The sequence below is a fragment of the Zalophus californianus genome, chromosome 1, assembly GCF_009762305.2.
Source record: "Zalophus californianus isolate mZalCal1 chromosome 1, mZalCal1.pri.v2, whole genome shotgun sequence".
Classification (NCBI taxonomy): domain Eukaryota; kingdom Metazoa; phylum Chordata; class Mammalia; order Carnivora; family Otariidae; genus Zalophus; species Zalophus californianus.
The window spans coordinates 104,793,737-104,805,547 of NC_045595.1; the positions used below are offsets into that span (position 1 = coordinate 104,793,737).

Genomic DNA, 11,811 nt, shown 5'->3' on the forward strand with positions numbered 1-11,811 from the left:
AATTTATTACACATTGATTTTAGAGTCTTTGTGCTAGGTAAGATAAGTCCTACTCTATAGGGTTTTGATACGCAAATAAAATATGTTCTGTTTATATTTTATCTTCACACATGAATTTATTATATTCATTTATTACAATTGTTATAAAAATAAATCCTAAAGCAATGTCCTAATTATTAGTTTTTCACAATTTACATTTATTACATGGGGCATAAGAAGAACAGTCTTCTTTATTAGTTGCCCTAAGGTGTCAGGAACCTGGGAGGACTTGGGACAGTGGTAATGCTCACCTTGGAAGAGAAAGTGTGCCAAGCACAGTTGACAGGGATACCACACACTTGGGGATATTTACCACAAAAGCATTTTCTTGATTTCAGATTGTATTTCTGACCTTGGTTTTCTAAAAAAATAAACAAAATTTAAAAAATACATATATAAGATGGGAAATGTATCCAATGGTGAGGGTGGATGAAATTTTTGTTAGGTTTTCCAAAAAGGAACTGAGAGAAGCTAGCTGATTAGACAGAATAAGCACAAATATCATAGAGAAATAATGAAAAACACTTAAGCAAACTTTGAAGAAGCTACATGAATGTCCAGAAAGAACCTTTCATTCTGGAAATAAATTGCTAGGCAGGAATTATACAGTCTCTCTCATCCAGCTTGATGAATGATATTATCTCAAATCACACAGCCTAGGAAACTGATTACTATAGCGAGCCTAAAAATGTACTGTGAAGAGCTGTGTCAGGGTCAAGCCCCTGCTACCAACTGGCAATTATGCTGAGGCATTTGATTTGAAATCATCCTTACATGAAAATTTACCTATAAACCTGGCAGAAATACATGTTTTGGAAAAAATATTTAAGAAGACAGGAGCAAAATATATCTAAATCGAAATAATGTTTTTACTCTTTGCAAGAAAAGGGGGCTTTTATTTTTTTAAAGACTTATTTATTTGAGAGAGAGAGAGCAAGCAGAGGGAGGGGCAGAGGGAAAGGGGGACAAGCAGACTCCCTGCTGGTAGGGAGCCTGATGGCAGACTCGATCCCAGGACCCTGAGATCATGACCTGAGCTGAAATCAGGAGTTGGACGCTCAACCACCTGAGCCATCCAGGTGCCCCCAAAGTGGGTGGGGGCTTTTAAAAAAGATCTGCTTTATCCCCATAGCTTGGGTGATAGATACTTCTGTCTCTGTGAAGGCTTGTTTTTTTAAAGATTTATCTATTTTAGAGAGAGATGGAGAGTGCCCAAGCAGGGGAGAAGGCAGAAGGAGAGGGAGAGAATTCTAAAGCAGACTCCCTGCTGAGCAGGGAGCCCCACGCAGCAAGGTGTGCGCGCACACACACACACACACACACACACACATACACACACAGTTTGTGCCTTTCCCTTTAGAATGAGAACTAAAAATTTTGAACGATACAGGAAAATGATATTCAAACTATTCAGAGAATACTAATATGAACAATATAATAGGATCCTTAGCTCTGGGCAAACAAAGCTATGTTCTAGGAATGTGATTGGGAAGTCACTGTAAGCTGAAAACATTGCCCTATTTTGCTTCTGTGGCCCCAAGAAGATGAAACAAAATAATAACGAAATGCTAAGAATCATTAAGAAAGATGTAGGAGAGGAAAAGAAACACTCTCCAGCCAGTTTATTGAACCTGGAAATATTATATGTTGTTCTGGTCATTGCCTTTAAAGAAATAAAACCATAGCGGACTTAAAACAAGTAGAGGAGACTTCCATATGCAGAGATCAGGGACATCCCCTTTCCCTCAGGAAAGGCTGAGACAGATGGGACTCAGATACTAACAATAAGAGGGGCTATGGCTGGATAACACAGGTCTAACTGAGAGCAAGTGTACCAAATCCAGAGCTCCCTTGTGAAGTTAAAAAGGTCCAAATTCGGAGAAACAAAAGGAAGTCTTACTTTGCACAATAGTAAGTTTTATGCAAGTCTTTACCCCCCAGAGATGGAAGTGGCAAACATCCATAATGCCAAAAGGCTAGGAGAGTGACAATGACACCATAGTTAGTGTTAGATGGTCTTGGGTTTAAATCCCAGTTAGGGGATTTGCTAAAAGTAACTTGAGATAAATCAATCTCCCTGAGCTTCATATTTCTCATCTATAAAATGGAGGCCGTGACACCGTCTACCTCACTGGGTTGTTGTGAGGATTGAATGAGACAATGGATAAAAACACCTAGCACTAGCACATGGGGGCTGAAATGAGGGGAGAGAAGGGTCACCGAGGGGACACTGGGCAGAAGGGTGAACAGGGTGAGCCGGGGGTGGCAGAGTCTTTGGCTCGAGTGTGCTTGCCCCGAACCCTGACCCGCCGGGCTACCCTGGGATTCCGGGTCCCAAGGGACAGCGCATTCGGAGGCCAGTCTGGCCCACCTGGACCTCAGGGACCTCTGACATCAGCCGTGAGGACCGCCGAGGGCCTCCTGGGCCCCCGACATTTACAGGTAGACTGTGTTCCTGCCCACCCAGGTCCCCTGGACTCCCCGGAATCAGGGGCACCTCCTCAGGGGTAAGGACCTGGACCGCGTACCAAACCACGCTGGACAAGGTGCTGGAGGTGCCTGGGGGCTGGCTCATCTCAGTGGCCGAGAGGGAGGAGCTATAAGCGTAGGTTCCAAACAAGTTCCAGAAGGTCCTGCGGTAGGCGCGAACGCCACTCCCACGCGGGACGCACAACGAAGTGGCCGATCGCATCCCCGTGGTGCAGCTGCACGAGGGCAACCCGCACCACCGGCGCGAGGTCCCCACTCTCCCGCCGGGCCCTGGCAGGCCCTTGACACCCTGGCCAGGCGGACTCCCAGCCCTACCCCAGAGCGCCGCATCATCGACTCCTCCGTGTACTTCCCGCCAGCGCGCCCCACCGCAGGGCCTGCCCACACCCACATCCACCAGGATGTCCAGCCGGTGCCCCACCTGGTTGAGCCCAAAGGCCCGCAATCCAGGCCGCATGCGAGGCAGCCGCCGCGCGGACTTCCCGCGCTTGCAGCAGGCGCGCGTCGGAAGGCCGGCCCGCACCCGTGGGCCCTCCCCTGCACGTCGCGCCGCGCGGACTTCAGCGCTTGCAGCAGGCTGAGCGAGCAGGCGTGCCCATCGTTAACCTCCGGGACCAGGCGTTGTGTGCTAGCTGGGAGGCCTTGTTCTCGAGCTCCGAGGGCCAGCTGAAGTCCGGGCCCGCATCTTCTCTTTCGCCGGCAGACGTGGCCGGCAGCACCTCGCCTGGCCCCGGCAGAGCGTGTGGCACGGCTCAGACCCTCGCGGGCGCCGGCTCACCAACACCTGCCGAGAGACGGGGCGGACCCAGGCCTCCTCGCTGCCGGCGCGCACGCTGTTGGAGCAGAAAGCCAGGAGCTGCCACGACGCCTTCCTCGTGCTCTGCACCGTGCATCAAGAACAGCTTCATGACCTCCTCCTCCAAGGAGGGGCCCTGCCGGCTCTGGCGGGCAGATGGACAAGCGGACAGCTGGCCAGAGGGGAGGCCAGGCAGCAGGGGAGCGAAGAGGCCGCGGTGCAGGAGCGTCTGTTGGCACCTCCAGGGTGGGAAGCTGGCTGGGACATTTTCCTGTATGTTTCACGTTTTTTGTAACCCTCAAGAAATAAAGGGAAGCCAAAGAGGGTATTTTTTTTTTTTTTTAAAGTTTAAAACAAAAACATCTAGCACAGGGCCGGGCACATCTTAAGAGGCCAACAGAGGTTAGCTAGTAATATTTTCGTGGATAAGAGTTCCTTATCTCAAAGTGGTACACAAGCCTCAATTGCCTGACTACTAAGAGAAACTTGGTGGCTTTGATCCTGTGTAGGCATTCTTATGCTCTAAGACCGGGATCAACAAATATTTTCTGTTAAAAGCTGGAGAGTAAAAAGTATAGGCTTTGTGGGACATACGGTCTCTGTCAAAAATATTCAGTTCTGTCCTTTAGCAAGAAAGAAGCCATAATCGGTAATTGAATTTGCATGGTTGTGTTCTAATCAAACTTTATTTATGGACACTGGAATTTGAATTTCACATAATTTTTAACTGTCACTAAAATTCTTCTTCATTTTTCATTTAATTTTTTTAAAATTAAAAATGAAAACCAGTCGTCTGGGCCACACAAAAACAGGTAGTGGGCTGGATTTGGCCCACAGGTTGTAGTTTGCTTACTGCTGCTCTAAGATAATGAGGGGTTCAGAACAAGCCACACCAGAATGTGCCACTTTGGCATGTGGATTATTTTGAGCTGAAGGCAATCAAGACCCAGCAGACACAGGAAAAGCTTTTTACCTCCCCCTTAACTGCCTAAGTGAAATTAGAATGGGGTCGGCTACCAGGAAGAGAGTCATTACCAGTGATAAGCTTTTCATCTGAGAGACTTATCTGTAAGGCAGGGCAATATTTATTTACCAAACATTTGCTTTTCTCACCTTCCTATGAAGAGTCTCCCTCCCCTTTGAAGCCCTAGACCCCTATCCCTTTCCTTAGTTCAGGAGATATATAAGCCTCAATTGCCTGGCTGCCTTTGGGTCATAGCTTTGTGATGCTCCCACAGATACATAATTAAATTTGTTTTTCTCCTGTTACCCTTTTTATCATGGGAGGGGTCTCAGCCAAGAACCTAGGAGGGTAGAGGGAAAATTATCTCTCCCCATTAATAATTTAGTTTACTTAGTTCTGACAATATGAAGAGCAATTCTCAATCTCTCTAGTTTTGTAACACTGCATCCTCATTTGAGGACACACAAAATCTGCTAAATGTGCTGCTTGGCATCTCTGTGTTTGGTTAAAGTAAACTAAAATATCCTTTGAAAGGAATAGGAAATTTTCAGGATTCCATCCATCTGTAGACCTATAGACTGAGGTAGGAAAAAGTGCATTAGAACCACACTGACAAAGAAAATTTTAATAAATTGTCTCTTGATAATAAATTCTGAAAATGACAGATGTGAAATATTTCAGGAGCCATTGCCAATCTTATGTCTCTCTATTTGTGACTCAGTGGATCATGACGATACTCAATCAACAGCTGGAAAATATTATGATAATGAAGCCCAAGATTCTGAAGGTAGCTTTGTAAACATCTTTTAAATGGTTTTTCTCATGACTAATGTTAGCATCTGCAGTGATGTTTGCAGTAAAGGACAAAATTTATTCTTGATATTTCTGCTAGTGTGCTTAAATAAAATTTCCTTTAAAACTGAACACTGTAATAATCCTCTATTACTATAGCGTTGTGGTGATTTGTGTGTGGGAAATGGTGCTTCCCTTCACGTACATTTCCCCACCCTTCAAAGTGATTTGGAGATTCAGAAATCATGGCTGAGAGCAGGAAGCTCAAGGCCAGTGTGAAAGATGGAAGGAAACACAGTGAAGCATTTTTTGCAACCCTCTGTCCCCTGAATATAACTTTTAGGTTAAGGAAAAAGTTTTAATATATAATACTAACATATTTGTCCTTTATAGCAATACAACAGTAAAATATAATTTTAAATATTTTTTATGGAGGAAGAGGCCTATGAAGTTAAAAGTGCTTAGGACCCTCAAAAGTCATAATGTGGCCCTGCCTCTTAGGTCCTCAACTCTCTGTCATGAGCTGCCAAGGAAAAGTAGAAAACATAGTGGTAATCTCTTAGCACTTCCCAGCCTTACTCCTCTGGTTTTAGTCACTCTGTGTGCCCAACCTGGCAAAAATGGAAGAAGGTATCCTGGACCTTGGCCTCGAGGTCCCAATCACCCACTGAGTTAAATATCTTCTGGAACTGAGCTTCAGGGGTACCCTCTCCAAGCCTGCCTGCCGGTGGTCTTCCAGGGCAAGTAGATGTCACGGACCCAGGAGAGTGGCCTCTCTCCGTGGCGTGGCACTTCAGAGTCCTAGGGAAGTGGTGGGACCCACCGTGAAACTGTGGGAGCCAGTGTTTGGAGATATGTCTGAGCCAGGACTGGCGGCACTAACAGAGTCTGACTTGCACGGGGCCTCCAGACATGGCTCTGGATGGAGAAGGTTCACTCCCTCATCAGCTTGCAGGCTGGATGAAGTTTGTTTTGTTTCATTTTGTTCTGTTTATCTAGGCCTCCATGGACACAGTTTCTGAAATGTGAATCCATTCCAGCAAAGAAAGGAAGTCAGAGGTAGATAGCAGGGGATGGGCAATGGGGCCCTAGGCCCAGCTGCTCCGAGAGCTGCTCCTCTCACTCTGGGGGTCATCTGGCCGTGCCACTTAGCCAGGTATCCCCCGCAGTGATGGAAGACTTGGACAGCAGGGTTTCCTGAAGCCAAGGGACTATACTACCACCAGGTCCTAGACCAGACCTTCTTCCAGGCCTCTGGGGTTTCATAGTACCTGACCCCAGCAAGGCTGGACTGGTGTCTATTTTTGGACTAATAGTAGCAGCCATATCACACCTGTAGAGAAACAGCTTCCTGAGTGTGTGTGATTTTTTTTTCTTTACTGGAGTGAGGAGTCCTCAGAGTCACCATGAATGGATCAGTTCTTCTCTTAGCCAGTGGGAGGAACTGACACTCAATGAGGGCTCTGGCAGGGTGGGGGGTGGGGTGGGGGAAGGGTCATCTCCCAGAGAGCTCTGGTGGTAGCTCAATGGCAAGTGAGGGAATAGGTTTCTGCAGGGGGTTGCAAGAAACAAAATGAGGGGTTCACTGTCGTCCCACCATAGTGGACTATCATATTTTCCAAGGTGGTGAAGAAAGTTACCCTTGGAATCACTAATCTTTGCGTGTAAGTAATTACGAAGGACGTCAGCAACCTTCTCATAGTCCACTTTATGGGAATGGGGATGGTTTATAATTTCTTCCAGAAGGTAGTCTATACATTTATAAGCTAGGAGTACCATTCTGCAATCTTGTTTAAATAATCCCAGACTAATTCAATAGTGTATTTTGGGGCCTCCTTTTCCATGTACTCAGTTAGGGTTTGGAGGACTTGGGCTGGGACTTTTTTGCTGATGGTTTCCAGGAATGATGATGCTGAGGTCACGTGCCAGTCCCCCCACAGCAGGTCTAACAGGAACTACAGGTCCACGGTCAGAAGCCACACAGCAAGGGCCCTCCTGAGATAGGCCTATCACTGCCCAGACAAGGATATCCAGGAGACGAAGAGTCAACCTCAGGACAAGCTACATGGCCATCTCGTCTAGAAAGGGCATGGCACCACGCTTTCTACATTATAGGCAATAGGCACCACCCGGCCTTCCTCAAGCAGAAGCTTGTCTTCTTTCATAAAGACAGTAACCTCCAAAATGGAGACTATATCCCAAGTGGCTGGTAACTTGACACCAAATACAAACTTTATAAAGCATTCCACGGGGACACACTGATAACCACAATGGGCAATATTTCTGGTAAATCCCACTCTCATGTCTAGATTTGAGGTGATAATCACCTCCCTTTTTGTTTGCTTAGAACAGACACCATACAGGACCACCTTGGCTATTTCTGTCACCTCCTTGTGCATTTTCCCCACCCTGCCATATTAGATTTTATCCATACAGACACTGACAGCATGGGGCTCCCATGGTGGTTCGAGTGATCAGGGTTTGGGAACCAACAGTAGGTATTATTTGCTATAAATAAAAAAAAAATGCAGAAATTGTGGGTCGGCTGGGAAACAAGAACCTTGAGTTATAAAGATGATAGACTTCCCTTGGGGAGAAGTGTGGGTTCACACAGGGTTGTGAGCCTCTCTTTTTTTGTGGCAGAATTGCTTCAGCTATGGAAAGGTTTTTCACCGAAGTGGGGTTTTTATGTAGAATTCCCTACTGTATACCAGAGGGAAGAGAGGAATGGTCCCCGTGTGCTTTCAGGCACCAGGGTTGGCGGTAACGTCCGCTTGGCATGGTGGGATGAAGAGTTTTGAAGCTAGTTCAGAGCACCTTGTGACCGAGAGATACTGAATGACCTTACATTTGGTTGCAAACAAAAGGGCTGCCTGAACTCTCACTTCACTTAACTAATTAGAAAGGAAGGAAAGGAGAGAGTGAACAGAATTCTTCAGAGACTACCAGGAGGCACCAGGGTGCACCTGAGGAGTCAGAGGTGGTGACCAGCTGGTTGTAGGGGAGGGATGAGCGGGTTTTCATGCCCCATCCAGAGCCTTCTCAGAGTCCCTGCAGGGCTTTGGTTACAGACAACATCCTCTAATTTGCTTCTAGCCTGACAGGGTTGATCATAGACAGGATTGCTGTGGTCCTCAGGCACAAACCCTCTGAAGTTCAGAAGATCTGAGTTCGTGAGAAACGGACTCAAATCTTGGTAGGTGCAGATAACTGCTGTGTTGGTTTCCATTTTGGCGAACAGGGCTGTCCGATAAGTACCCGTACGCTGAGGAGGGGAGCAAAACTCAGCACGCACCCCACGTCCCAACACTGGGAGGAGAACAGACCTTGTTTGGAGGGTGGGGTGTCTGTGTGTATTAGATAAAATCTGGATGTTGACATGTTTTCCTGCCATCTAGCTTCAAATTTCTCAGATTTTCTAGAAGGTATTTCACAAACTATAATTCTTGGCCTATCAGTAGATTGTGAAATCAATTTAGTAGGGCAGAACCAATATTTTTGTTTTATTTTAAATTTTTTTACTATGGAAGATATCTAATATCTAGAATATTGGAGAGAATAGTCTGACATCCTTTCATGTGCCTCTCACCCAGCTTCAGCAACTACCTCCTCATGGTCAGTCCTATCTCATCTCCATGTCATTCCATCTGTCTCAATTATTTGGAAGCCATCTGTCTCAATGAATTATTACATCATTTTATCTGTAAACCCTTTGGTTTGTATCCCTAAAAGACAATGATTATTCCCATTTTAAAAGGACATCCATAGAATAAAAGTGAAGTCCTGTTTTATTAAGCTGTTATTTCATTTGCATGTGTGTATGCACGGTGTGCCGTGCCGTGTGTGCGTTTTGCTGTGATGTACAATGTATTTCTTACAGTGAGTCTTAAAGTTCAAAAGCTATTGTTCTAGAAGACACTGTGTAGCACCCAGGCCTCACGGGCAGCCTCAGGGTCCCCCCACCCACCCTCATTGCTGGCAGAGGAGGCTCGGGCTCAACCCAGCAGGAAAGATGTGTTGGGGAAGAGTGCTGGGGTGGGCGGAGGGTGGCCTGGACCCAGTGCCGTGCCCCCTTCACAGGCACGTTCCCGAAGCTTTCACTAGGGGGAATCTGTGATGGGGTAAAAGAAAAAGTATAGGATAATACCTGTTTGCAGCCTCCCCCTCTCTTCTAAGGAGGCCTCGGAGCCTGGCTTTGTGTTGCTGCTGCGAATAAAAGATGAAGGGAAGGAGGCCTAGAAAAGTGAAATGCAGCTAGTCAGTGAAGAGCTGAGCAGAAGTGGGGAGGGAGCGGGATGCAGCTGTGAGATGGGGAGGAGAGTTCTAGAACTGGGAGGGGAAAGGAGCCAGGAGAGTCTTCTCGGGTAGCTGCTGTGGAGACCGGGCAAGGGTAGCTGAGGAGGGATTTTAGGAGAATGTGCTCTGAGCCTTGCAGTGTGTCTTGGTTTAGGTTTGTTTTAAAAACTTCAGTAAAGTTTTAAAATCCTTTCCAGTGCTTTCTGGAGATGGAGTTAGTACTTCCACTGAACAGCACTCTAGGAAGAAGAGCTCAGGTTGTGTGGGTCAGAATGAATCGCTTACAGTCTCCTCCATCTCCTACTTTATAGACCTCATTCTTGCTCTTCTTTCACCCTGCAAGTTGGACAACCGTGCTTCCAGAAAGCTCCTCCATGGCGCTTCCACAGCCCCTGCCCAACCGTCCCTGTGGTCTTGTTACCCCACTTCCATCCCCCGTGGTGTTGAATGAGGGTTACCGGCCCGAGAGCAGCTTGAGGGCCAGGACCCTGTCTGGTTCACCCTGGCATTCCCCGGGGCTGCCAGCGCACAACACATTTGTTGTTTCCCTGTCTTCACAGAAATGAGCATCCCACTGGGGGTCTTGGGGAAAAATAAGGAAAAACACAAGTGGGACTAAGGACAATGGGTAAGTTTGCGATGCGAACGATCCTGCACGCTTCCTGAGTTTAGAACGGAAATGATGCACCGAAAACAAGAAAAACAAAAATAGTGCACCCTCCTTTGTGCTCAGTGTTCTAGGCACTGTCCTAAGTACTTTACATTTGTAAACTCCTATAACCCTCACAAGAACCCTCTGACTCAGGGACCAGTATTGCTCTCATTTTGCAGATGAGGAAAACAAAGCACAGAGAGGTGAAGTGACTTGCCCACAGACCTGGACCTGCTTCAGGTGAGGGTGGAGCTGGACCATCTGGCTTTCTCTTTTTAATCCTCTGGTCTCTGCTTGAACTGACACCTTCTCAAGGAAAAGGTTCCTGACACCCCGAAACCAGGTTAGTCCACTCATTTATCTGCTCCTATAGCACCCAGCTCTCTTCTTTATAATCCTTATCACACTAGTGATTGTTTCATTCTGCAAGCCCATCAATATTTACTGAGCGCCTACTATGCCCCAGGCGCTGATTGGGGTGCTGTGGAGGCACCAGTGAACAGGACAGAGCCCCCACACGTGCGTGCGGAGCTTACTTTCTAGGTGCGGAGTGACAGGACACAGAAAAGTTAAAAAATACAGAAACAGGAACCACGTCAGAGCTTGAGTGGTGCTATGTGAAGAAATGAAATACAGTGCCATTATACTAGGTCAGGTAGTCTGAGAAGAAGACAGAGCTAAAGGCTGAAGAGCAAGAGTCAGCCAAGCCAAGACCAGGGCCGACAGCTGGTACAAAGGTCCTGAAGTGCGAATGAACTTGGCCTGCCCCAGGAGTGAAAGACCTCCCCGCTGGAATGCAGTGGACGAGGGCAAGAGTCCTGTGAAATGGAGTCTGAGAGGCCAGATCATGGAAACAGGGACACGGAGTTTAAAAGCAAGGAGACAAAGACGGAAGCTTTCTCAGTGCAATGGAAGCCACTAGGAAGCCATTTAAACAGAGAAGTCTCATGATATAATTCATGTTTCTAAAAGCTACTCTGGATGCTGTAAGGAAAGCGGATGGTAAAAGGACAAGAATGGAAATGAGAAGGCAATAATTTTAGCCATCTGGTGAGAGGTGGTGCCTTGCACCAGGATGGAGATGCCGAAGCTGAAGAAGAGTGAGTGCATTCAGGGTATGTCTTGGAAGTAAAGTCAACAGGTGCTTGCTGGATTGGATGTGGGGGAGACAAAGGAAACGAATCAAGGATAACTTGTCTATCTTTGGAATGGAAATATGAGGAAGCCATTTATTGGGACAGCAGAGAATGTGAGAGAGGGTAGGCAGCAGGTGAAGCATCCAGAGTTCTGTTGGGGTCATATTAAGTTGGAGATGCCTAGTAAGATATCTAAGTTTATATCTAAGTTGGGGAGCCAGCCAGGTGGTGGGATATATACCAGTCTGTGGGTTCTGGGTGGAGATCAAGGCTGGAGATATGAATTCCTGGACCTCATCCTGAAGACGGTATTTCAAGTCAAGAGCCTGGTTGAGATCATCGGAGCGTGTTTGCTTCTGATTAAAGTGATGGAGAAGTCATTGTAAAGGAAGTGGGATCCAGAGCTCAACTGGATGGGGTGGCCTCTGGGGACACTTCATTTAAAGACTGAGAGAATGTGGGTAGAGATTTCCACATAGATGCTGCCTGGTTAGGAGTCTATATCCTAGGTTGGTGAAGGAGTTCCTCTATGAATCAATCTTTTCTTTCTTTCTTTCTTTTCTTTCTTTCTTTCTTTCTTTCTTTCTTTCTTTCTTTCTCTCTCTCTCTCTCTCTCTTTCCTTCCTTCCTTCCTTCCTTCCTTCCT

General features: G+C 46.7%; 1 pseudogene; it reads left to right on the top strand.

Annotated features, from left to right (window-relative positions):
- Positions 1–2,226: 2,226 nt before the first annotated feature.
- On the top strand, positions 2,227–9,943 carry LOC118357063 (annotated as a pseudogene).
- The last annotated feature ends 1,868 nt before the right edge of the window (positions 9,944–11,811 follow it).